The sequence below is a fragment of the Grammomys surdaster genome, unplaced genomic scaffold, assembly GCF_004785775.1.
Source record: "Grammomys surdaster isolate TR1022 unplaced genomic scaffold, NIH_TR_1.0 125767, whole genome shotgun sequence".
Taxonomy (NCBI): domain Eukaryota; kingdom Metazoa; phylum Chordata; class Mammalia; order Rodentia; family Muridae; genus Grammomys; species Grammomys surdaster.
This window is the reverse complement of record NW_021620598.1, coordinates 586,349-610,311: the sequence shown is the minus strand read 5'-3', so window position 1 is coordinate 610,311 and position 23,963 is coordinate 586,349. Positions and strand designations below refer to the sequence as shown.

At 45.8% G+C, this 23,963-nt stretch overlaps 1 protein-coding gene across 4 annotated transcripts in view; it reads left to right on the top strand.

Moving 5' to 3' along the window:
* Pacsin2 (protein kinase C and casein kinase substrate in neurons 2) overlaps positions 1 to 23,963 on the top strand; it is a 92,710-nt gene that overhangs the window by 30,217 nt on the left and 38,530 nt on the right. The window contains exons 1-2 of one of the 4 annotated variants that reach the window (XM_028788700.1): positions 5,448 to 5,462; positions 5,755 to 5,837. The exons of 2 other annotated variants lie outside the window; for them this stretch is intronic. The gene's annotated coding sequence lies outside the window, so the exon portion shown is untranslated. One more of the 4 variants, XM_028788701.1, reaches the window with a different exon arrangement.

Here is a 23,963-nt window from a genome sequence, read left to right as displayed (position 1 = left end):
AGGTCAGGGCAGAGGATGGGGCATGCTAGACAGGGATGGAGGGATGCGGGAGAACCTGCTGGAGGCCAGGCATGGTCCACTTTGGTATATATATAGAATATGCACCTCAGCCTCTTGTCTGAAACCCAACAGCCACAAATGCAGACACATGTCACAGCAGTCACAAGTTATTTCACGTTATTAATATGTATGTGCGCACCACATAGCATGTGTGGAAGTCAGAGGACAGCTAGTAGGAGTGGGTTCTCACCTATCATGTGGATCCTGGGAATCGAACTCAGGTCAGCAGGCTTGGCAGCAAGTGCTTTTACTTGCTGAACCTACGCTCCAGCCCAAATTAGGAAGATCCCTTGAAGGTGAAATATTGGGAGGTAATAGGCTTTCATGTTTTATTTTGTTTTTTAATGTTCTTAGTGGGTGAAAATAAAGGTGTGGCTATTTTTCTCGCCTTCAATATAAGGCACTTTGTAATTCAGTCAGGAGCTCCTGCCTCCCTTGGAGGCGACTGCTGAAGGTGATTCAGTTCAGGAGTTCACTTTTCTAGGGAGTTAGTTGTTCTCCTTGGTCTAGCTTGGTTCCCACTTAGATTCCTAGACACAGTGCTTGTCACACTCTGTGGTCCTCTGGGTATTTGTCCACTTGCCCTGCCAGACTTGAAGGTGCTTAAGAACAGGCAGAGTGAACTATTTATACTTACTTAGCCTGCAGCTTCCATACGTACAGGTGGAGTGTGTGTTCTCCATCACGGAGAAGGATAATTGGATTCTAGAATCAATAGGCTCTAGAATCAACCTAAACAACACACTTGTGGGCATGTATTTGAGGGCATTTCTGGATTGGATTATTGAGGCGGGAAGACACTGTAACTGGGTGACACCATTCCATGGGCTGCAGTTCTGGACTGAGTAAAAGATAAAGTGAGCTGAGCGCTAGTGTTCACTCTCTGCCTCCTCACTCGGTATGCAGTGTGACTAGTTGTCTCAAGCTTTCCGCCCTGTGGACATGATTCGTTCTTAAGTTGCCTTTGTTAGACATTTTGTCTCAGCACTGAGAAAAGTAACTCATACAATTACTATAACAGCCAACTACTTTAAAGAGGGAAGGGTTATTTTGATGGACAAGTTTGGAGATTCCGTGCAGGGTTGGCTGTCATAGCTTTTGGACTTGTGTTGGGGCAGCACCTCATGGTGCTGCATGCTGGAGCAGAGTGGAGCATGTAGACAACACTCGGTAGCTGGGATTCAAGAGAGAAAGACCTCGGTCCCACAGGTCCCTTTGAGGACATGCTCCCTTCTACAAATCCTTAGTGACACAGTGAGGACTCTTTAACACTGAGCTTGAAGAGACACTTGACAGCCAAACCGTAGCAGATGGTGAAATTAAATATAAGTAAATGGGTGAAAAGCATACCGATGAAGCAGTCACACAGCATGACCTACTTTTACCCCTAAAAGTGTCCCCAAACTCACTGAACTTTGCTTGGCATTTGTTTTTTGAACTTGAGATTTCCTTCCTGGATTGTGTTCCATCTTCAGTATATCACCCAGAAGGTGTATAAACTATTCCCAGGTCATAGAGAGTATGACATCTTAGCCTACAAAAAGACCGAGGCTTTTTGTTCCAGATGTTTGGTTAGAAATCCAGGTGTTGGGCTGAAATGATAGCTCAGTTGGCAGAGTCCTTGGCCTTGCAAACTGAGAACCTGAATTTGATCCCAGAACCCTTGGGGTAAACCTGGATGTGTGGCACATGCTTCTAATCTCGTTGCTGATGAGGTGGAGCCAGGCAGGCCTCGGGGGTGTACTGACCATCTAGCCTAGGCAGACGCCAGGCTGATGGGAGAAGCAGTCTGAAAACAAACGTAGATGTCAGATATGGCATGCACATCTTTAGTCCCGGCTCTCCGTGGGGAGAGACAGGTGGAGTTTTGTGAGTTTGAGGCCAGCCTGATCTGCATAGAGAGATCCTGACCAGCCAGAGTGCCATAGTGAGAGACCTTGTCACAAAAAAAAAAAAAAAAAAAAAAAAAAAAAGATGGCGGGGCAGGAGAGATGGCTCAGCCGTTAAGAGCACTGACTGCTCTTCCAGAGGTCCTGAGCTCAGTTCCCAGCAACTACATGGTGGCTCACAACCATCTGTTAGGAGATCTAATACCCTCTTCTGATGGGACTGAAGACAGCTACAGTGTACTCACATATATAATATAAATAAATCTTAAAAAAAAAAAAGATGGTACCTGACTGCCTCAAACATGCGTGCACACATACATGCATTTGAACATACGTGCATGTACACACACAACCCAAGTATCGATTCTCTTGATGGCATTGGAGATTTTATACGCTTTATAGTGAGGGGGGAAAAAACCATTCTATCACATTGGTGCTTTAGTTGGGCTTTCAGCTTTAATTAGCTTGGTGTTGCTGCTTCCTTTTTCTATTTTTTTCTTCCCTTTCCTCCATGATTGGAGAACTGCCAGAAGAGCAAAGAAGCTTATATAAGAGATTTTACCTTTTTTTTTTTTAACTTTGCCAAAGATAGTTCAGCTTTGTGCTGGTGCATTTTCTGATAGAAAATTCGGCATAGTTGTGAGAGAAATAGAGCCAGATGACTCATTTACGTCTTGGTTCCTAAAAAACAGGCAAGACCAACATTAGGATTGAAATTAGCCCCTGCCCTCCTCTCTCCAATGATCTAACAACCACCTGACTTAACTTAGTAGTAAGTACGTTTCTGAAATTGAGTATTTACTTGATATTTGAAGACGAGCACAAGTCATAAATGAGCACACTTTGCTGCCTGCCTCGAAGCCATCGAATTTGAGCTGTGCCACTGCAGAGGAGTGAAGCTGGGGGGTGCTGGTTGGAAGGAATCATCGGTAGAGTCAGTGACTTTAAAGTTTGAGTCTCAATAAAATATACTTAGGCTAAAATGGTAGGGAATTTAGTCCCTGACTCTGGTACCTTACACTGCAGTTGACAGTCAGTGTTGTCTGTAGTGTGCTGCAGAAGTGGCAGTGGCTGAGAAGCTCTGTTCCTGGAGTTTTGTTTCCCCTGGGATGGTATCCAGGAGCCCAAGAAGAGCCTTCTGCTTTTGCAGACTTACACTATTCGTATTCCATTCTCTGTTCTTTGCAGAAAGGCAGATACCAGTGTAGGGCAGGAGGATCCCAAGTTCATCTCCAGCTTGGGCTATGTGGCTAGGTTATGTTTCAACAACAGAAACTACTCTTTAAAACCACAGATGAGTGTTTGCTGGTCTGTCAAGCCAGGGAAAGGGCACAGTGAACTTGGAGACTAGGGAGATGTTTTGTCAGTGCCACTCAGTTGTAAACAAATCAGCATCTCATACAGGGCAAGATGGGAGGAGGAGAAGCAGATTGGGAGGAGAGACAAGGGTCCCAGTTCTCAGCCTTCCTAGTGCTGTGGCCCTCATGCCGTGGTGATCCTTAACCTCAAAATTGTTTTCATTGCTCCTTCATTTTACTACTGTTACAAACCATAATGTAAATATATTTTGGAGATTTGTCCAAGGGGTCATGACCCACAGGTTGAGAACCACTGTTATAGGACAACTGTACCCTGGGGCAGCTGGCTTGATCTTGCCGATGTGGAGGTTGGAATGCTAACAAAGGGCCCTGTAGTCAGGGCTCTTGCAGGACTCTCCAGCAGCCCAGCTGAGCCACCTGGCTTTGTGTTTCTCAGTTCAGGGACCCACATATATGGAAAGCATGAGCCTGCCGAGGTTGGGCTGTCATCAGGTACCCTTGCCTCCCCTTCCCTTCTGCCTCTGAGGGTGAGGGAGAACTTCTGTTGATGTGGTCTTTCCTGATTTTTCTGTTTAGAGATTTCCAGCACAAGATTTAAGAAAAAGAGCTCCAACTAATTTGTACAAGGTGAGACTAGCTGACTTTTGGGTGACATGCCCAAGTGAACAGTGACATCAGGGACCCTGATAAATGATTGAATATTCATGTTATTATTTTCCCTCAAAGTGTATTGTTTTGTCAGTAATATAAGTTAACTTTACTCTGTTCTTCCTCTTAGTTCATATTTTAAGGTAGAAACTGTTCTAAAGTGACCCTTTTTCTGCCACTGCTACTTAAACATAGCATCCCAGCTGGCTGTGTGGAAGGGATAGGACTTCTGGGAGGGAAGCAAAGGGAGACAGTTTCCTGGTTGGAACTCAGGTGGCTGGGCTAATGCAACAAGCACCTTTACCCGTTGAGCCATCTTGCATGCAATTTTAAACAATCTTTATTGGCAAATAATATGTGTATGAAAAATGTCCAGACATGAATATGCATGGGTTCTCACATATGCAGTATATATGTAATTAGTTCAAGAATCAAAAAACAGGCCTGGCTGTGGGTCTGTAGTGTAGTGACACAGTGCTGGATGTGGTCTTAGGTTCTGTCTCAAGTACTGACAGAAAAGCCCAAACAGAACCAGAAACTCAGAAGCTCCCTGCTCCTCCTGCCCCATTCTACTTCCCTGTCCTCATCCCAGCAGTTGGGTGGGGTTCTCCCCTTGCTCTGTCTAGAGGACTCATGGCTATGCATTTGTTGTTGTTGTTGTTTTTAAAGACAGGGTTTCTCTGTATAGCCCTGGCTGTCCTAGAACTCACTCTGTAGACCAGGCTGGCCTCGAACTCAGAAATCCGCCTGCCTCTGCCTCCCAAGTGATAGGGCTAGAGACGTGCGCCACCACTGCCCGGCACTGCTATGCGTTCTTGTGCACACACTATACCTAGAATTTTAGCATTGGTTTTCCTTTTACTTTCAGTTCTTTGTTATAGAAGAAGTAGGGTGACTTTTTCTTTTTAATCTTAAATATTTGTGAGCCCTCCTTCTTAGCAGACAGTTGCTCTATACCTGTCTCTGTCCTGTCTTCTGTATCAGGCTCCCCCTTGTCTTCCACTAACAAGCTGCTCTGCGTTGGAGAGTGCAGCATGAGAGTAGAGTGGGTTGTAGGGACACCAAGATTAGCCCACCCTCAGAGGCAAGCCTGGGGAACATTGGCCACTTTACAGATCGGCTCCTGAGAGCTCAAGCATGCCCTTTTCTGTCCTAACTAAAAAGATCCTAAAGACAAGGCCAAGTCTGTCATGTAAGTTGGTGAGCACACACTGGTTTGGTAGGAGCAGAAGAATTTGTTACCAGACCTTTCTTCTCCGTTTTCCATTGGAATACTGAGATTCCTGGGTCACTTTCTGAAAGGAAAACTGTTCTGTGATGGCCCAGGCATGCAGGAGCCAGCCGCAGTCAGAACCTGGAGCTTGTACTCTGAATGCGGCAGTGTAAGGAGTGACCTTATCTCAGCAGCCAACAGGAAATGATGAAATGTGCTGGGAGAGGGAGGTCAGACCAACAGCAGGCTCGGAAGGAGGCAGGTACTCAGCAGATCTGCAAAGTTAGGCTGCTGCAGCCAGCGTTTGACATAGAGCCGTGAGTGTACCTTAAGGTAGACCTGTCTGAAAGTAGAATTTCTGCACTTTCTTTTTTCTTGTTTGTGTGATTGCCAGCAGTCTCACCTTGTAAGTAAGTGTACCTAGTTTGAGAGGTTCTTGACGGAAGTGTTCAGCCAAGTTCCACATTAACCAGCATGGAATGTTTTGTCCTGAATGCCCTGAGAAAATGATTGCAAGTGCTTGATTCTCCTGTGCTAGAGTTTGACCTGAACAAAGAAATGAATACTTGTGCTTTATAATCCTTAATGCTGGCTTGAAACATGTACACATTGGTTCCTTTCCCAGCGGCTGACTTGGAACTGCTTCAGGATGGCTTCCTCCGGCTTGCATCCCTCTGAGGACTGTTTCTAACTGCCTAGCTAACTGAGGTACCTGAGTTAACCGTTTGTTACCAGAGGCTGTTATTGCCTTACTTTCAGACAGTGTGTTTATTATTTATGCTGTTTTCTTTCTTAACAGCCAGAGCTAATCTATAGACACAGAGAGAGCAGCCAGCAAATGAGTTTTTCCAGTTGACTGTACTTTGTGGTGGGGGGTGGGGGGAGTCACTCCCTGAGTTAGCATTCTGCTCGCTTGTGGCCTGAGTCAGCTCTTTCTTCATGTCTCTTCTCAGACCCTGTGCCCTATCCCCAGTGCTTGAAACTTTATGTCCTTACTGGATATCAAGCATTCTGTTTTAAAAACTGAACAGCCTCATATATATTTTAAATTGTTTCTTATCTCAAAAGTCATATTCTGGAACTGAAAAATGACCATTCCCTCCTCCCTTATTTTTGTAGTACTGTATGTGTAACTGAAAGCTGAAAAAGGAAAACGTACCCACTCCCCACTTCCCACTGAAGAGACCGTCCTACATGACCTACTCTTACTGGGTTACCTATTGCCATGAACATTGAAGCAGGCAGTAGCCTGGTACGGTCCTTGTACATGTTCTGTTGGTGTGGGCTGAGCCACCACCCAGACACGCTTTCTTGGGAGAGCATCACTGCTATGAGTTGCATATGTATCTGGCACTCCTTGGATCATGGGAAACTTCCACAGTATGTAATCGTGACTCTGAGACCGTAATCAGGCCCACTAGTTTTAGTTTTGCTCTTGTAGCTATGAATGGCTCTTTCATCAAACGTTCTGGATCATAGAAAAGTCTACTGAATATTCTTTAAATGCCGCATTTGTAAAAATAACAAAGAGGTTTCAATAACTTCAAGCCAAAGCATGCCTTGCAGGTGAGAGCTCCACCAGTCAGTCAGATTAAGCCTTCTTTGTTGATCTTTCTTTTTATTTAACTCTTCACCCACATGCTAAGGTATTTCGTGGCTTAGTTTTAAAGGTAGGAGCTTGGCATTTCGAGTTAGAGCACTCTTGGAACGGCTCCATTTTGATAAAGGAATCAAGACTGAGAAGGGCAGTGACTCGTTCAAGGTCACACGGCTTGTGCCCTGAGTCTGGGAGCCAAGGCTGCTGCTCTCTAGGTCATTCCTTTTGCGTGGTAGGCATGCTTTCTCAACATTATACCTCGAATGGGCTCCTCTCCTCTCAGATCGTGCTCTCTTGCTGAACTACAACCCTGGCCCAAGAGCTCATTTTCTTCTTTCCAAACACTCAGCTTTTATTAAATAACAGTTTTTGCTGAGTACTACATGGCATAGATGCATACTGAATAAAGTAGATTAATATAGAGTATAATGTATAATGAGGTCATTGTCAGTACAGAGGGCACTGACAGTCCTGCCTCTGAGAGATACTTTTTCTGAAAAATAAAGAGGTCTCTATTTTGTGGGTTTTTTTCCTGCCTCTCTCCTAAATTAGGTCCCAGCCGAGTGAGCCCCATTCTGTGTCGTCTGTAAGGGAGACTGCCAGAACTATTATGATCACATCTAGTACAAGAAATAGACAAGTACTTCGTTCTTCTTTGAAAGAGGAAACATGACAGGAAAACCCTGGACACAAGCATCTTTTTCTTAGTATTTGTGTTTCACTTCCTGCATGGGAATACTGACAGCTTTTAAGTCTTGAGACAGGTTTTGCAACATGAGAGACTTTTTAAAAATTATAATGTAAATAAAGAAAGAAATGGTGTAATTAATGAAATGGAATTTATTCACAGCTTTTCAGAATCTTTAAACTTAGTCTCAAAAAAAAAAAAGCCGAGCAGTGGTGGCACACGCCTTTAATCCCAGCACTTGGGAGGCAGAGGCAGGTGGATTTCTGAGTTCCAGGACTGCCTGGTCTACAGAGTGAGTTCCAGGACAGCCAGGGCTACACAGAGAAACCCTGTCTCGAAAAAACAAAACAAACAACAACAACAAAACCGTAGTCTCTTGGAGTAGACCAGTACTTAGCATGTGCAGCCCTGGGCTCAGTCTCTAGCACCCAGCCTTTACAAAGTTCTCTGCTAAAATCTGAATTTGAGTCTCCTGAAACTCAGATATAAGCAGAGACTGGCTGAGAACATTGGATGACTGTCCATCCACCTTGGTTTGCCACTGTCCAAAGCCTACTCAGTACCCTAGGGAAAGTTTATAGATAGCATGTATTTTTATTTTCTAAAATAATTAGAGTATAATTCTTAAAAATTTATGAAACAGACAGAGTGTGGTACACACCTTTAATACCAGCACTCAGGAGGCAGAGGCAAGTGGATCTCTATGAGGTCCAGGCCAGCCAGGTCTAATACTGAGTTCCAGAACAGTCAGGGCTCCACAGTGAGGCTTGTATAAACTGAGAATATGCCTGCTCCATGGTATGGGTGTGAGGAAGGCTTTTACTGTAGATAGGAGAGAGACAACAGCCAGAGGCAAATGAAAGAGGCCAGAGCAGAGAGAGGAAGAAGCAGACTGGGCTGTCTGTGAGAGATGGGAAAACATAGTGAGAGAAGCAGGGGGGTGGGGGGGAGGGAGAGAGAGAGAGAGAACAGGAGCAAGCACAGGGGTGGGACATAGCACAGACAGCAGGGTTATAAGGAGAATGCGCAGTTGAGAGAGGGGGAGGAGGTGAGAAGGGCTAGGACTGACTTTGAAATGTGTAACAGGTCCATGTGATACCAGCATATGCTTTGATATGCTATGAGTTCCGCAGGTCGCCATGTGTCTCTTCTACCAGAAGTAAGGCAAGTAACTTCTTTTGGTAGAGGAAAACCAGCTTCACAAGTTCCCGAGGAACACTGGCTTTTGTCTGACTTCCAGAAATCGTCCTATAGTCCAGGTTGAGCTCATTTCTGGATAGTTGGACTGCTTTACAGTTTGGGGAATTGGAGTTTTCTTTGGACCTGACAAGACCATGATTAAATAATAAATAACATTTCTAAAATACATATAGTCCAGAAAAATGGGTGTTTTTATAAATATCTTATTTGTGCCTAAAATTGAATTTATGCTTAAAATTGAATTTAATAAAAGTATACCTACTATATATAGTTTCTAAAGCCAAGAATGAAGTGAGCTCCCTGCGTGATATGCTCGTGTGGCAGGGCAGAGCTGTGACTCCCCTGCCACTCTAGTGGGCGCCTTTGGTTAGTATTTCTGAAAGACTTGTTACTTCTGATTGTGAGCCTGACAGTAACTCCTGGGCCTAAAGCAAGAGGCTGCAGGCCAGAAACAGCTTCTCAGTGAAGCCCTGCCTCACCTGCGTGTCTGTCTCTCAGTGTTTCAGCCTCACTCTTAGATTTTCACTGTGGATTTTTCTATTTATTATCTATCCACATCATTTATCTATGCCAGCGTTTTGTCTGTATGATGAATATCTGTGCACCGTATGCACGCCTGATATCCTCAGAGGCCAGAGGAAGGCATGGGATCCGCTGGTGCTAGAGTTAGAGATGGCTGAGAGGGAGCTGCCATGTGAGTGCTAAGAATTGAACCTGGGTCCTCTGCAAGAGCAGCCAGTGCTCTTAATGTTTGAAAACATCTCTTTTGTATAGAATATTTTTTTTTGTTTTGGGGGGGGGTTGGTTTTTCGAGACAGGGTTTCTCTGTATAGTCCTGGCTGTCCTGGAACTCACTCTGTAGACCAGGCTGGCCTTGAACTCTCGAACTCAGAAATCCGCCTGCCTCTGCCTCCCAAGTGCTGGGATTAAAGGCGTGCGCCACCACCGCCCGGCTGTATAGAATATTTCATCTGGCTTCTTTTTCCTAACAGTGTAATCGATCATCTCTTGCTGGAGTTAGCTAGTACTATTTAACACACAGCTTCCCTCTGTCCCTCCCTCCCTCCCTCCCCCCCCCCATCCCTCCCTCCCTCCCTCCCTCCCTCCCCACTGTCTGCCTCTGATACTGTGTCTGTGTCCTTCCCTCCCTCTTCAAGTTTCCAGTGTGTTGGGAGTACTACCTTTAAACTGGCCCAATGCTCTTCTTTGGGGTGGAATGCTGTGGGCTACAGCTGGTACATGCAGAAGAGCAAAATGAATTCTTGAAAAAGTGGCATCATAGTTGAATATAGGCAATGCCCACACAACACTTACAAACCAATTTTCCTGGTTTGTGTACCTTTTTTAGTTTCAAAGGTTTGTGGCTGGAGAAGTATTTGAACAGTTCCTTTCTGGATACAACTTCTGAAAGGTGTGGCATTGCCATGATTTTGTGTCATTTTGTAGCGTTCTTGTGGAGGTGGGCTTTGAATACATACATATTTTTGGGGGGTGTGGTGGAAGGAGGGGTTCATGGTAGGTAGATGGGACATAAGTCACTTGTGGTGACGTCTGTCCCATGTACATTGTTATTTGTAAATAACAAGTCTCTCCCCATCAGGTCAGCCTTACTGTGTGGCACAACTTTTGTTGTCATACAGGCTCCTTCCTGGGATGCTCACCCCTCCAACCCATGGCCTTCCAGTAGTATTCCTACCTTGAGCACCCTGTGTCCCTTTTGCACAGCCCTTTCCTCATTGGAGAAGCTGCCCACTGTGTTGGAAGAAGTCCCTTCTGTGATTGTAAGTCCTATGAGAACAGAGCACCTCTGTGCTGTGGGCCTGACAGAAGACACCCCACCCCACCCCAAGCAGAAAGCTGCTAGTTCCACACAGCCTCCGGAGCAGATTGGATTCCAGTTTTCAGATGAACATTGTCTCACATCTCAGAAATAGTTTGCCCGATGTGATAAGACCAGCAGAAGGTATGGTCTTGTGAGGAATCAAAGTCACAGGTTTCAGAGACCTTGCCTGGTCATGTGCTGTGGCATTATTGCTCTCTTGCTGTTTCTAATTTTCTGCTCAGTGACTGTCACCTCTGAGGCAGAGCTGCAGTTCCTCGAGGCATCTGCTTTGTCAGTCGTTTCCGTGGGCAAGGACCTCTGAAACTGCTGCCTGTGCACAGGAAAAGCATCTATCCTCCTCTGTGGACATAGGACCACAGAGGCCCTTTGTGTGGCAGGAAGTCCTGCTTCTAGGGGGACAGTCTCAGAGTGGAGGACTGAAAGGAGCTGGAGGGGCTGACCTGGAACTCTTTGATTCATGCATTGTTGTTAACAATGCCCTGTGTCATGCCTGGGAACCTGCTTCAGCAGCGTCTGCTCCAGTCAGACAGGACTCTCTCTCTCTCTCATCCCCTTGATGAATGCCCCCATTTTCTGTCCTTCTGAACAAAGGACAACCTCCTGACCTGTTCTATAATTTTTTTCCAACTTTGGCCAGAAGAGTCCTTCTGACTCATCTGGATCTATGTGACTTTTCTGGGAGTTGAAGTGCACCTTTTGAATGGAAGCTGAGCAGGCAGCACCCCTGACTGGGAGTCTCCAGGGGAGTGTTTGACATGGCTTGACAGTGGACTGCAGCAGTGTGCCTATCTGAAACAGCAGTACCGCAATTGCCATCCCAGATCTCTGCTGCTTTGTGTCGTGCCTCTCTGTGTATCTGCAGCCATCTGTCACTTGTATGAGACTGTTGATTCTGATGTTAAGCTACCCTAAAGTAAGAGGCGAGCCAAGGCAGAGCTGAGCTGATGTCTCCTGTGTGCTCTCCAGCTCGGACCCTCAAGTAGACATACATACATGAACACAGATGTGCTGCATGGTGAAAGGATTTCTTTTTTTTAACCACTCCAGACCCCTAAGATAGGGTTTCTCTGTGTAACAACTCTTGACGGTCCTGGAACTTGCTTTGTAGACTAGACTGGCCCCAAACTCGCAGACATCCACTTGCCTCTGCATCCATAGTGCTGGGATTAAAGGTATGTGCCACCATGCCTAGCTGAAAGGATTCTTTTCTAATAAAAAGATTTGATTTTATTTATGTGTATATTAAGTATGTCATGTATGCCAGTGCCCCCAAAGGCCAGCTGGAGTTAAAGGCAATTGTAAGACACTCAACTGTGAACCAAACTGAGGTCCTTTAGGAGAGCAGCAAGTGCTCTTAACCACTGAGCCATCTATCAAGCTCTGCCAAAATTTTTTCTTAAAGATTATTTTATATGCATAAAGTATATGTGCACCTTGGTATGCTTGGGGCACACACTTAGAAGAGTATGTTAGGTCCTCTGGAATTGGAGTCTATTATGATAAGCTACCTAAGAATTGAACCTGGGTCCTTTGTGAGGGCAACACGTGCTCTTAACCTCTGAGCCCTCTAGCCTGCTGATAAAGGAATTCAGATACTGTTGGAGTAGCACGTTGTCACCATTTGGCAACTCACTTTGCACAGTGTCACATAGCTGTGTGCGTACGTGTGGTAGTAAACAAGCGAGCAGTTCTTTAGGTCTAAAGCAAGTCTTTGTAGAATGTGGCTGCCTGGGCTGCTTATATTTGGTGTAGAAAATCCCCATCAGTCAAGTATATTCCATTGAAGCTAAGAAAATATGGCATTGAGAGTCTGATGCTTCTAGATTGGAAATACTTTCCCATATTTAAAACAAGAATATATAAAAAAAACAAACCTGTAGAAACTCTTATCTAGCCTACTCCCACCCTGTGCAGAAGTATCAGCAAGTGGGGTATGGGAAGAAGAGCTTCTGGCATGAGCAGCCTATGAGTGCTGGGACCATTTCCTGATGCTTGAACAACCACTATCGGATCAGACTGGGGAGGCAGAGTTTATGGGGATGCAAGATGGTTGAGTGGAAGCATCTAGAAGGCACTTGGCTGTGTTGGTTTGAGCCCAAGAGCAGATATGGGGTGGAAGGTGGAAGACGGTTTGTGTGTGGGATTTGCTCAGGTAGAGAGTGCTGTGGAAGAGAGGGCTTTTGACAGGAGTGGAAGCTAACCTAATCTTGGCCAGAGAAGGTGTCAGTGGGGAGTGGGAAGAGCAGGAGGCCTTCTGATTGCTGTTTGTCTTCTGCTGAGGGTGAGTGAGAGAGAAGGGAGGTGGATAGAGGACGGGGTTGGAGGGGATTGTTTGCAGGATTTGGATTGGCCAGGACACAGAGGAAAGTCCCTCTGGAGGGAGGCAATTTTCCAGTGCTGCCAGTAAGTAATGAAACCAAAGCAAGGAGCTAGCATAGCAGTTGGACTGGTAGCTTCTCTCTAGGCAGGTGAGAAATTGCTCAACGGAAAGGAACAGGCCCTGTGTCTGGGGGTGAAGATGTGACAGTGGCTGGCCCAGGACTGCTGAGAAGGAATGTAATGGAACGAGAGGGTAGGTAACGTAGATGCTGGTGGTAGGTTCAAGGCCACAGTGCCAGTACCTGAGGAGGGTCTGTCTGATGAAAACATTTTTACTTCCCAACCTTTAGAATTTCTGTTGACTCTTCCTCGTGAATGTGAACATTAATTTAAAAGAAGAAAACCTGTTTTCTTTTCTGACGGAAGCAGACTCTATGACCATCTTCCCCTAGCCCTTGTCACTAAATTGGCTTGGTTGTTTATTGAGTCACACATGTAGTTACGTGGACATGTAAATGTGTCCCTCATGCCAAGCCCTAGGAACAAGGTTGAGGATGCACAGCCCTTGCCCCCAAATATTAGATGTCTGTGCTGGTCTGTGTATATTTGAAATGTAAACCCCTTTCCTGCCTGTCTGTTACAGTGGTTGTGTGTCTGTCCTGTCAATTCGCCATTGTTTTCGTAGCTTTGGAGCATTTGACTTGTCTCCAGTTTTTGTTGTTATAAATATTACTGGGATGAACATTTTGTTCAAGCTATTTTTTCCTTTGCGTTTATTTGCTTGGGGCATATTCCCCAGAGTGGGATGACAGAGTCAGAGGTTGGTAACTGTTATCAGCCTTGTTCTGTATTTCTAGATTTTTCCCATAGAGCCTTTTGGCAATGTAAGAGTATATTCCTGTTTCCCATAGCGTCATTCCAACAGGTTAGTTGACCTCTTTTAAGGAAGCACTGCTCCTTCCTCCCACAATTCATTATGTTCATCTCTCTAGGTTATGCCTCACTGGTAAGCAAAGCGAGGTTTCAGGGATTGAGCACGACAAAAATGTTGGCCTTTCTTAGCAGCCCCACTTTCCCAACGTTCCTGTGCGGTGACTGGGTGTATAGTCCTGTACACAGTGATCACTCTGGGGCCAGGCTCATCTAAGAGACTCTGTTCCCTACAGCTACCCGTGGAAGCCTCCTCAGTGGTGGACACAGCAGGAAGGACACTGTTAGGACATGTGCTGCAACAGCTTATGCCACCTTGGCTTAGCAGGTGTCCATGAGTGCGATTGCTTCTGTTGCTGCTTCAGCTTGTTACACCGCTGGTGCTGGTGTAAGATGGTGCAGTTGTTTGTCAAAGGCTGTGAGAAGTTATTTCCCAGTCTGACCCAGCAGTTCTGAGGTATGTGCTAGAGCAATGAAGATGTGTGCACATGTGTGCACATGTGTGCAGTGTAGGACTAACTTGGTACTCATGAACAGATTGGAGTGTGTTCATACAACCACATGCTATTTAGCATTAAGAAGGAGTGAGATACTGATCGGCCACAGTGCTCCTAACCTTCAGAGCGTGCGCAGTGGAGGAAGCAAGAACACATCCTGTGTGATTCCTTTAATATGAACTGTAAAGAGAGACCAACCTGAGACAAGAGCTAACTCAGTGATTGTTAGGGTGGAGATAGAGGTGACTGCTCAGGGCTGTGGGGTGTGTTTTGTGTAGTGGAAATGTAAAAATTGATTGGTGGTGCTGGCACAACTCGGTGAACTGGGTAGAAATCACTTCTTCAGCTTTAAATGGGTAGAGTATCTGATTATACATAGACTCTATCTTAGAAACATTGTTCTAGTTTCAGTAGTTAAGCCTTTTTGCTACCTCCAGCCCTCTGCTAATAATTCCCTTCCTTGGTGCCCCATCCATGGGTTCTGGAGATTGAAGCTAGGTCCTTAGGCAGTCATTGTACTGGTGAGCCTTGTCCCTATCTGACTTTTGTCTCTGCTAGACAGATGTGTATGGGACCTTCTCATTTATATACAAAGAATTCCAGTCCATGCTTCCCAGTTGTTTTCACTCATCCTGGCTGACTGGAGAGTGAGAGCACTAGGTAAGACAAGCATTTCCATGCATGAGTCAAACCTCCTTCTTAAAAAAAAAAAAATTACCATTACTTTGTGCTAAGTAGCTTCCTGCAGCAATCCCTCAAAGGTCTGGTAGTTGCTCAGGTCACTCATAGGCAGTCTCTAAGAAGGCAGACTCAGGAGACATTACTGACTGATAGAGCAAATGGTGAGCCCCGTCTACAAAAGCAAGTGACAATGGCCTTCCATTTATCTGGAGGGAGCCAGTCAGGACAGGACATATTTCTCCCTTGTGTCGGAGGAGAGAGCCTGAGGCTAGTTGGAAAGGAGTTTCTTAGGCAGCTTGTGAAAGCCACAGTGAAGCCCTTGAGTCCAGCTTTCCTGATTCTCACCCCTCTCAACCTTAAGAGCAAGAATAGTTGGGTATTTCTCTTGAAAGCACCGTCCAGGGTGCATTACTCACTTCCTCATGGGGTAGCTCCTCAGGAACTGTGGGCATCCTCGGAGGTTGTCTGCTTACCCAGCCTTAACTGGGTCTTCTCTTCTCGTTTTCTTTCCAGTCTTTAGGTTCCTTCTGCGTTTTCTTACGTTACTGTTGGCATTCTTATGTGGATATCTGATTTTAAAATGTGTTGTTTGTTCTTTTACAAGCATTTTAACCCTATTCAGTATCAACTGAGTGTCCATGCTACCTTTCTAGGGCACTTGCCAGCCAGAAGTATAGAAAACATTGTCATGGGATCAATCTTAGACACAATCCTGACCTTCCCATTACATAAGGAAAATCTCTTTTGGGGGGACTACATGTGAGCCCCAAACCTTCACAGTTATCCTGTAGGTTGGCTGGTGGCTGACAACTGGCCTGAGACCTTCTGATTTTGAACTTCCTCCTACCTCTGTGACTCCTTCTCTGTGACTTGAGACAAACATTACCCTAAAGCAGGGCAGCTGAAAATGACCAAAACGCCTGACCCTTAGCTTGTTATCTTTGTGCTATTAAGATACAAAAGATACCAGGGGCAAAACAAGTTACCTGAATCCACAACCTTTTTTTTTTTTTTTTTTAAATTGATATCCCACAACTTATCACCCTCTGGGACTTCTGTTTCCCTCCTTGTTCTATTTCCTGCATGCCTGGTGGATTGAGTCCTGCACAGATAAGCAGGGGAAAGCCAGTTCTTCGTGGGGCTTCTGGAGCTGAATGAAGACAGGCTGCAGGATAGCCAGGCAGGTGCAGCCCAGAGGTGATGCCAACTGTGACAGGCTGTTAGGAGGCGGTAGCTGAGCCTGAAGGACCTGGCAGAGCAGGGCCATTAGTGTTTATGCACTCTCTACTTGGTGTGAGCCTTGGCACATAGCACAATCTGGCAGAAGGAGCTTCACTGAGGTCCTGCTGGGCAGAGAGCAGCAGCTGTCCTGTGATAGCTTCCTTTCCTGTAAGAGTGAGGAAAAGGTAGGTCATGTCTTTCATTGACTGTGGTTCCAAAGGTGTGAGGCTTTAGCAAGCACTCTGTGCTTTAGGCTTTCCTTTTGGGCTTCAGAACCATCTTCGTTTTCACTGTCAACCCTGATATTCTCTGATCATGCATGCTGCTTTCTGACAGGAAACAGTTTAGAAACGAGAGCTCTAATACAGACACAAGTGATAGCCATAGGTCTTCCCAGCGCTACCTCAAGTAATTATTTGGCTGGTTTCAAAACCACAATTCTGTTCAGTTTAAATGCCATCAGTTCTTAGTGTTGATGTGAGACAAATATTTAGCAAAATGAGGTTGTTTATTTTCTGCATGTTCATGGGTTGAGGTAGGTGAACTGAGGAGTCTGCTAGGTGGGTGTAGCTTTGTTTTGAAGGTGTTGGGAAGTCCAGGACTGCCTGAGATAAGCCAGCCCCATGTCTATGTGACTGGTCTCTAAGGGGTGCTGGACCTTCCTATTGCTTGGTTCTGTGGGTTGAGTGGGGTGTCTTGCCTTGGGTTGGGCTCTTCATGTTCGCATGGCTCCCACCTTCGCTAGGATGGTAGAGGAGGGATTGACCCCTCACACCAGGCCTTGCAGGGTGAGTCAGAGTTGACCAGAAAGAGCAGTCTGGGACAGCAGTGTGTCACATTGGTGGTTGGTCGTTCACAAAGGGTGAGGCCACTAAGGGTTTTCTGTCATTGAGAGCAGTTAGCATGAAGGTGAAGGATGTGTGTATGGCCAAGAGGTCATCCCGGCAGCGAGCATATGAGTGCCTTCAAGGTCCCACCTTCTGGCAGAGTCTGGGCTGTCAGATGAACTGCTGTGGGTATCAGTGTCACACACTCAGCCCTGGTTCTGCTTTAGAATTTCTATGTTGAAGTACTTTGCATGAATGTTCATCTCTGTACTTCTAACTCTAAACATGTAAGCTCTTACTCACCTAGTAAAATCAGACCTCAGGGCTTCTCTTCACCCAGTCTTGTTTCTCGGCTGGGAAGAAGCCTGGGAGACAAGTCTGTTAAGGAACGTTGTCCTCTCAGCAGTGAGGACAGTGTGAGTCACTGCAGCTCTTTGCTGATATTTTGGTGCCAGTTTATTTTTGAGCAGTTCTGTGCAAGCAGAGTTTCCTCCTGGTCTGTTACTAAGGCTCCATAACATTTTTGTAGGTCTGTGTCCTCATGCCTGCATATGCTCCTGACCGCTCCGTGGGAGCTGGCTCTCCTGTCAGAGTCGGCAGCAGTGTTTCTCCAACTGCAACAGCAATTTTCTCTAAGTGGGAAGAGTCTGTTGTTGTAGCACTTGGAAATGTTGGGAAGAAGGAGCTGGCCTGGGAAAGATGCTGCAGTGGCTCAGGGATGTCAGGCCTCCAGTCCCTCCTCTGCCATGAGCCCTTCCATCCAGGTCTCCTGGTTGAGGGTACAGGCAGGCAGGTTGACTTGGGAGATGTTGGTTCTGTGTGTCTAGCTGACCCTTGGTTCTTGAGAGCCTAAAACATAAGCCGTTTTTTACTCTTGCATTTTGTTTAGAGACAACCTCACATTGTAGTCCAGGCTGACCTGAAACTCGTTACATAGCCGAGGCTAGACTTGAGCTTATAAGAACTTAAATCCTCCTCAGCTTCTTGAGTGTTGGATTGCTGGTATGAGCCACCATGCCTGTTTTGGTCATTCTTATCAGCAGTTTATTTTTGGACTTAATCAAGGTCTTAAAGAGCCTGGCATTCAGACCACATTTACTTTGCTCTCTGGTCCGTGCATTTGGGGTTATTCTGTAAGGTTCTTTTCTGTACTGCAGCTCTTAAACAAAGTGTATTTTCTAGGTGATTGTCCAGGGTTTAAAGATAGTCCCAGAGGACTGTGCATGGAAAGAGACAGCTCACGTCCATCTCAAAGTCTTGTACTTTAGAGGTGACTAGTTCAGGGCTAGCACATGTGGTCATCTCATACTAAGATCTGAGTGTATGCTTGTTCTTAAGGGAAGCTGTGCTGACTACATGTTTTCAGGTTCTGCTGTACACCTGCATGATGACTTGGAAGGCTTAAAGTCCAGTGTTGACTGACTTAGCTCCTCATACATGATTCCTCTTGATGCACAGGCAACCCTCTTTGAAGAACAAAAGCAGCATAACAAGGAGGCCTTCTGAGTGTCAGGTGCTCCTGGAAGTTCTGTGACTTAGTGGATGGGTCAACAGACCCATTATAGAAGAACTGCCCCTCCCCTATTTGTTCAGAACATTTTTGGTTAGTAATCTAAGTAGCTAGTCTTTTTCCTTTCCTGTGTTCTGTAAGACATGCTAGTGTGGGGCCTTCCTGAATGAAATTGAGAGAATCAGTGCACACAGACCTGTCGATGTCTACACAGAGCTTGAGCCCTGGTAGATACACCAGCTCTCTCCAAACCCTCCTCCCTGTCTGAGTCAAACTCAGTAGTGATTTGCGCCTACTCCTGCCTCACCTGGGAGAATGCAGCCTGGTTTTGAGACTCAGATCTACACTTCCTGGGTCACTTGAGCCATACTACACAGCACCGCCTCTTGCCTCATCTCTCGATACCTTATGGAGTTATGCGGGAGTGGGTCTGCCCCAGCCAGCACTGGGGCTCCTGCTCGGTGACTGTTAACTGCTGCTGCTTCTGTGATTCAGCAAAGGCGGGAACTGCACCCCACAGCCCGGAGGGCTCGCCTCACCAGCTTTAGTCTGCTTTTTACTCAGGGTGTAAGATGCATGTGTTAGTTTTAGTACTGGCCCTTTGATTTTTTAGCATTAGTCCACACAGGACTTAGTACAAGGCTGGATCCCATGTCAGCAGCTTCATGAGCAATTTCAGTGATATGAATAGGCTTGGGAAGCACAGACTGTCTTGATTTACAGCAAGATCCTGCAAAAGAGGCAGGCTAGCCACTGGGGTCCTGGCGAGGACGCACACACAAGGCAGTTGATGCTCAGGTCTGATGAAATGGGAATGACTTGCCGCCTTGAAGATCACTATAAATATGCACTCTAGCCTCTGATCTATGGAGTTTGCTCATAATCCCTTTCTAGTGAGACTCCCTTTGAAGCCATCAAGAGATTAATTTTATTCTCTTTCCTTTTTTTTTTTTTAATTTTGTTGTTTCAAGACAGGATCTCTCTGTATAGCCCTGGCTGTCTTGGAACTCACTCTTTAAACCAGGCTGGCCTTGAACTCAGAGATCCTTCTGCATGCTGGGATTAAAATCATGAGCCACTACCACATCTGGATGAATAATTCTATTCTCAAATGATGATTGTAAACCTCTAAAAGTATAGGGGACTTGACTAAAGTCCTACAGATGCATTGAGGGCAAGTTTTTAATGAATCTTCAAATTTTGACCCCTAGATTGCTTTGTAAAAACTGACTTTTGGCTGGAGAGATGGCTCAGCAGTCAAGAGTACTCCTTGTTCTTCTAGAGGACCCAGGGCCAGTCCTCAGCACCTGTGGTCATCAGCTCTACCTTTAGCTCTCGGGGATCTGAGCTCCTCTTCTGTCCTCTGAGGACACTAGTATACATGTAGCATGCATGCACACAGATGCGTAAGTAAAACCTGAAAATAGTTTTGTACATTTGACTCATGAAACATTATGGTGGTTTTGTTTGTTTTTGTTTTGTTTGGTATTTACAGCTTTAAATTCTTTTGTTTTTTTGTGTGTATTATTTTTATGTGTATGCATGTTTTGCTTGTATGTATGCCTGGACACCATGTGTGTACAGTGCCCAGGGTGGCTAGAAGAATGCATTGGACTCCCTGGAACTGGAGTTACAGACGGTTGTGAGTTGCCATGTTGTTGCTGGATTTGAATCCAGGTCCTCTGAAAGAGTAGCCAGTGCTCTTAACTGTTGAGCCACCTCTCTGGCTCCCAGAAATTATGATTGGCATAGATTTACTGGCTTTGTTTGTTTGAGGATGTATGAATGTTTAGGTATACTTTTCTTTTAAAATTGGTGTTTTGGCTGGTCATGATAGTGCACACCTGTAACCCTAGCACTTGGCAAGCTAAGGCAGGAGGATGTTGAGGTTGAGGCCAGTATGGGTTATATAAATGCATTCCAGACTAGCCTGAGGTACATAGACTTTGTGTCACAAAACAAATGTACACTTGACATTTGAGACAAGGAAGCGATCACTTTGAACACACTGAATAATTCCCATTGACCTTCTCAAGTATGCTTGGTCGTTTGTGGACGTGTTGCCAAGGTGAGAAGACAGTAGTCCTTAAATATGCATACGGTGAAGTACTCTTGCATCTCTGTTCTAAAGATGATTCATATGTAAAATTTTGTGTCACCTAAAGTTTCTTAAAAAACAAAATTAACCTGATTCCAGTATAATACCAACATCAAAATGAGGAGACATTTACAAAAAAATGTTTTGAGTGTTTGCTTACTTGTATGTATATGTACCACATGTGTGCAGGTGCTCACAGAGGCCAGAAAAAGGCATTGGATTCCCTGAATTAGGTGTTAGAGACAGTTATGAGTCACCATGTGGTGCTGGGAACTGAACCTGGGTCCACTACAGAGGAGCCAGTGCTCTTGACAGATGAGCATCTCTCCAGCTCCTAAAATGTGGAGACTCTAAGGAGGCTTGCCTGTCTGTTCTTGCTTTCATATGAGTTATTCCAGATCCTTTTCTGTCCATTCTTACTCATCTGTGATATCACAAGTTATCACCTGCTCTCTGGTATTCTCAGCCTATTGAATAGCACAAACAGTGAATTAATCACAGGGCCGTAAACAGGCAGTGAAATGCTCCAAGGGCTGCAAGAGACAACAGCATTTTAGGTGATCTTTCTCCTGCTCTAACCTGCCTTTTAAATGCAAGTGGAGGGAGCTTTCCCTTTAAAATAGGTCTGAAAGATTTGCCAGAAATCTGGAATGTTGAAGCCAGAGCACCTGGTGAAGTAATGGGACAGAAATGGGAAGCTGCACAAGCGGGACCGCCCTAGTCTTGGTGCGACTGACCTGAGTGAGGGTGAGGATGTGGTGGAGTCAAGCCCAGGACCCGATGGGATGCTGCGTGAGAACATCCGTACAGTGCAGGAAAGCAGACTCAGGTGGCTAAGTGGTTGTGATTCGGCTGTAGACGGTTCGAAGGGCCAAGTACCAAGAGTGGAGGGCCCAAGTGGTGTGACTGTTCCATGCTAACTAACCAAGGATGTCATGTAGAATTAGAGCTGTCATGGGCCCACCAGCATGAACATGTGGACGGTGGTTCTTCAGTGGGAATTACATGTGTAGCAGTGGGGTACCTTCACTGCGTTACTTTAGGAAAGTATGGTTCTCCTCATCCTTCTTGATGGTCTCTCCCTCATCCTCTGTGTCTTGTGTGGGAAGAAGGGCCCTGAATGTTGTGTGAAACACCTGTGCTTTTCTGAATTGTTTCTTGTTTGTTTAGTTGGTGTTTTGTTTTTTGTTTTGTTTTGTCTTTGTTTTTTTGTTTTTTGTTTTTGTTTCTTTTTGAGACATGGTTTCTCTCTGTAGCCTTGGTTGTCCTGGAACCTCTGTAGACACCAAGCTGGCCTCAAACAAACTCACAGAGATCTGCCTGCTTGTGCCTCCCAAGTACTGGGATTAAAGGCATGTGCCACCACTACCTGGTTTTAATCAGGGTTGTAAAGAGTGTTTATCTTCAGGAAAATGGTTCTGTGCCCTTGTGGAGCTCCTAAAATTGCTTGCCTCTTACCAGCCCACTCTGTAGTTTGATGGGCTAGCTTGTGTCATACATGGTTTGAAATCCTTCTCTAGCCAACTTAGTTTTCCAGGCAGTAGTTTCCAGGACAACTACATCTTCAGGGAGGTGCTTCTTGGAAGCAAAGAATTAAAAACTATAGTCCTTCTCTAAACCTTCATTGTTTAAACTGGCAGGTGGGGGACCAAGTGTTGGGTCTCAGGCAGCTCCAGTCAGAAGCAGCCTTTAGAATGCAGCATCTTGTGATGGTCAGTTTCGCGCTCATTGTTGAGTGTGCCGCACAGCGTTCCAGAGAGAGAAGTCACTTTATTTGCTGATCTCTATCACTTCCTTTAAGGAACGTTCCCTTTTCCAGATGAAGTCATTGGAAACAAAATAGATTGTGACAGGTAGCTGGGTTGAAACGTGTGTTTCTTCTTAACCAATGGTGTGAGGCCATGTGTTAGCTTAGGCTGAGCAGCCAGCATGTGCAAGGTGGCTTGAGTGCTCAAGAGATGCAGGACACCCGTTGTTCTTTGTAAGGCACTGACTGGACACACACCAAAGCTGGCAGCAGAGCGCCTCAGCTGGGCTGTAGTGTTTCCTGTGTGGTTGGAGTGAGCAGGGCCTGAGCGTTTCATGTTTGTTGTTGAGCTGCTAATCCCACTTGTACTGAGTACAGTAATGCTGGGCTCTCAGAAAGAGACCCAACAACCATTACAAGGATTTGAAGAAAAGAACATATAATAAAATGGGAAGGGAACAGTTGTATTGATAAAGTAATTCTAGCCACTAGAATTAAAATCTCTTCAAATAGTTTACTTCTGTGGATATCATCTCCTTGAGTCAAAGTCACTAAGACTCTTGAGTGCAGCTCACCCTAAAACGCCTGACAAGTTTTAGCAGAGTGAATGGTACCCAAAGAAATGTGGATGCTAGAGCCAAGGCAGTGAACAAACGAGGGCAGCGATGCAGACTCATGCCCTCTCAGAGTTGTCGTTTGTGGTGTGGTGGTGCAGGAGGCCGAGGTGGAGGAGGGGCAGGGACAGAGGGATCTCTGAGTTCCAGGCTAGCCTAATCTACACAGTGAGTTTCAGGAGAGTCGAGCTATGTAGAGAGATCCTGTAGATGGATAGATAGATGAATAGATGGATGGATGGATAGATAGATAGATAGACAGACAGACAGACAGACAGACAGACAAAAAGGTATTTGACACTGAAAGTGGTTTTGAGCGGGAATTTGAGGCTAGGATGCTGCCTGTCTCACACAGGTCTGTGCCACAGGAAGGATATTGCAGATAGGATGAGTGAACTGGCTGTACATGGCAGTGTCAGTGTCAGTGGAGTATGTGCTTGGTTGGAGCTGTGTGCTCTGGAGAATGAGGTGGGGTGGGAGGGCAAGGCTTGGGGATGGACAGTCTGGCGGGAGATGAGCAGAGCCGTAGCTGTGGAGGCCATGAAGGGGCATGCATGGTCACTGGGTTGACCTAGACATGAGGTGACAGGGTTGAGATAGATGTGGTGGGAGGACTGCTGGGAGACATGACAGCAGACATGCAGGGCAGAGGTGATGATGGCAGTGATGATACCAGAGAGCAGTGGGGGAGAGGAGCCGGTGACCTCCCTGGGTGTGCAGAGAGGGGTAGGCAGCCTAGCAGCACATGGGAAAATCTTGCTTGAAGCTGTGAGAGTGTCCTGGGATGTGGTCATGTGAGACCACCCTTCATCTCAACATGGCGTTATTCATGAAACGAAATGTTTTCGCCTGTTTTGTGTTTCTTTCAAAGGCATTCTGTGCGGTTAGGGAACATTTGAAATAGCTTAGGAGGCTGTTAACATACTCTCCCCATGCCGGGGCGCATGTGTCTGAGCGAGGACTGTGCAGCAGTGAGCTCTGAGAGCGCACAGTTGCTGCCGCCCAGTGGGGCCCATGTGTTGCTACACTACAGCCGTGGGCTCCTGTCTCTGCACAGCCCTT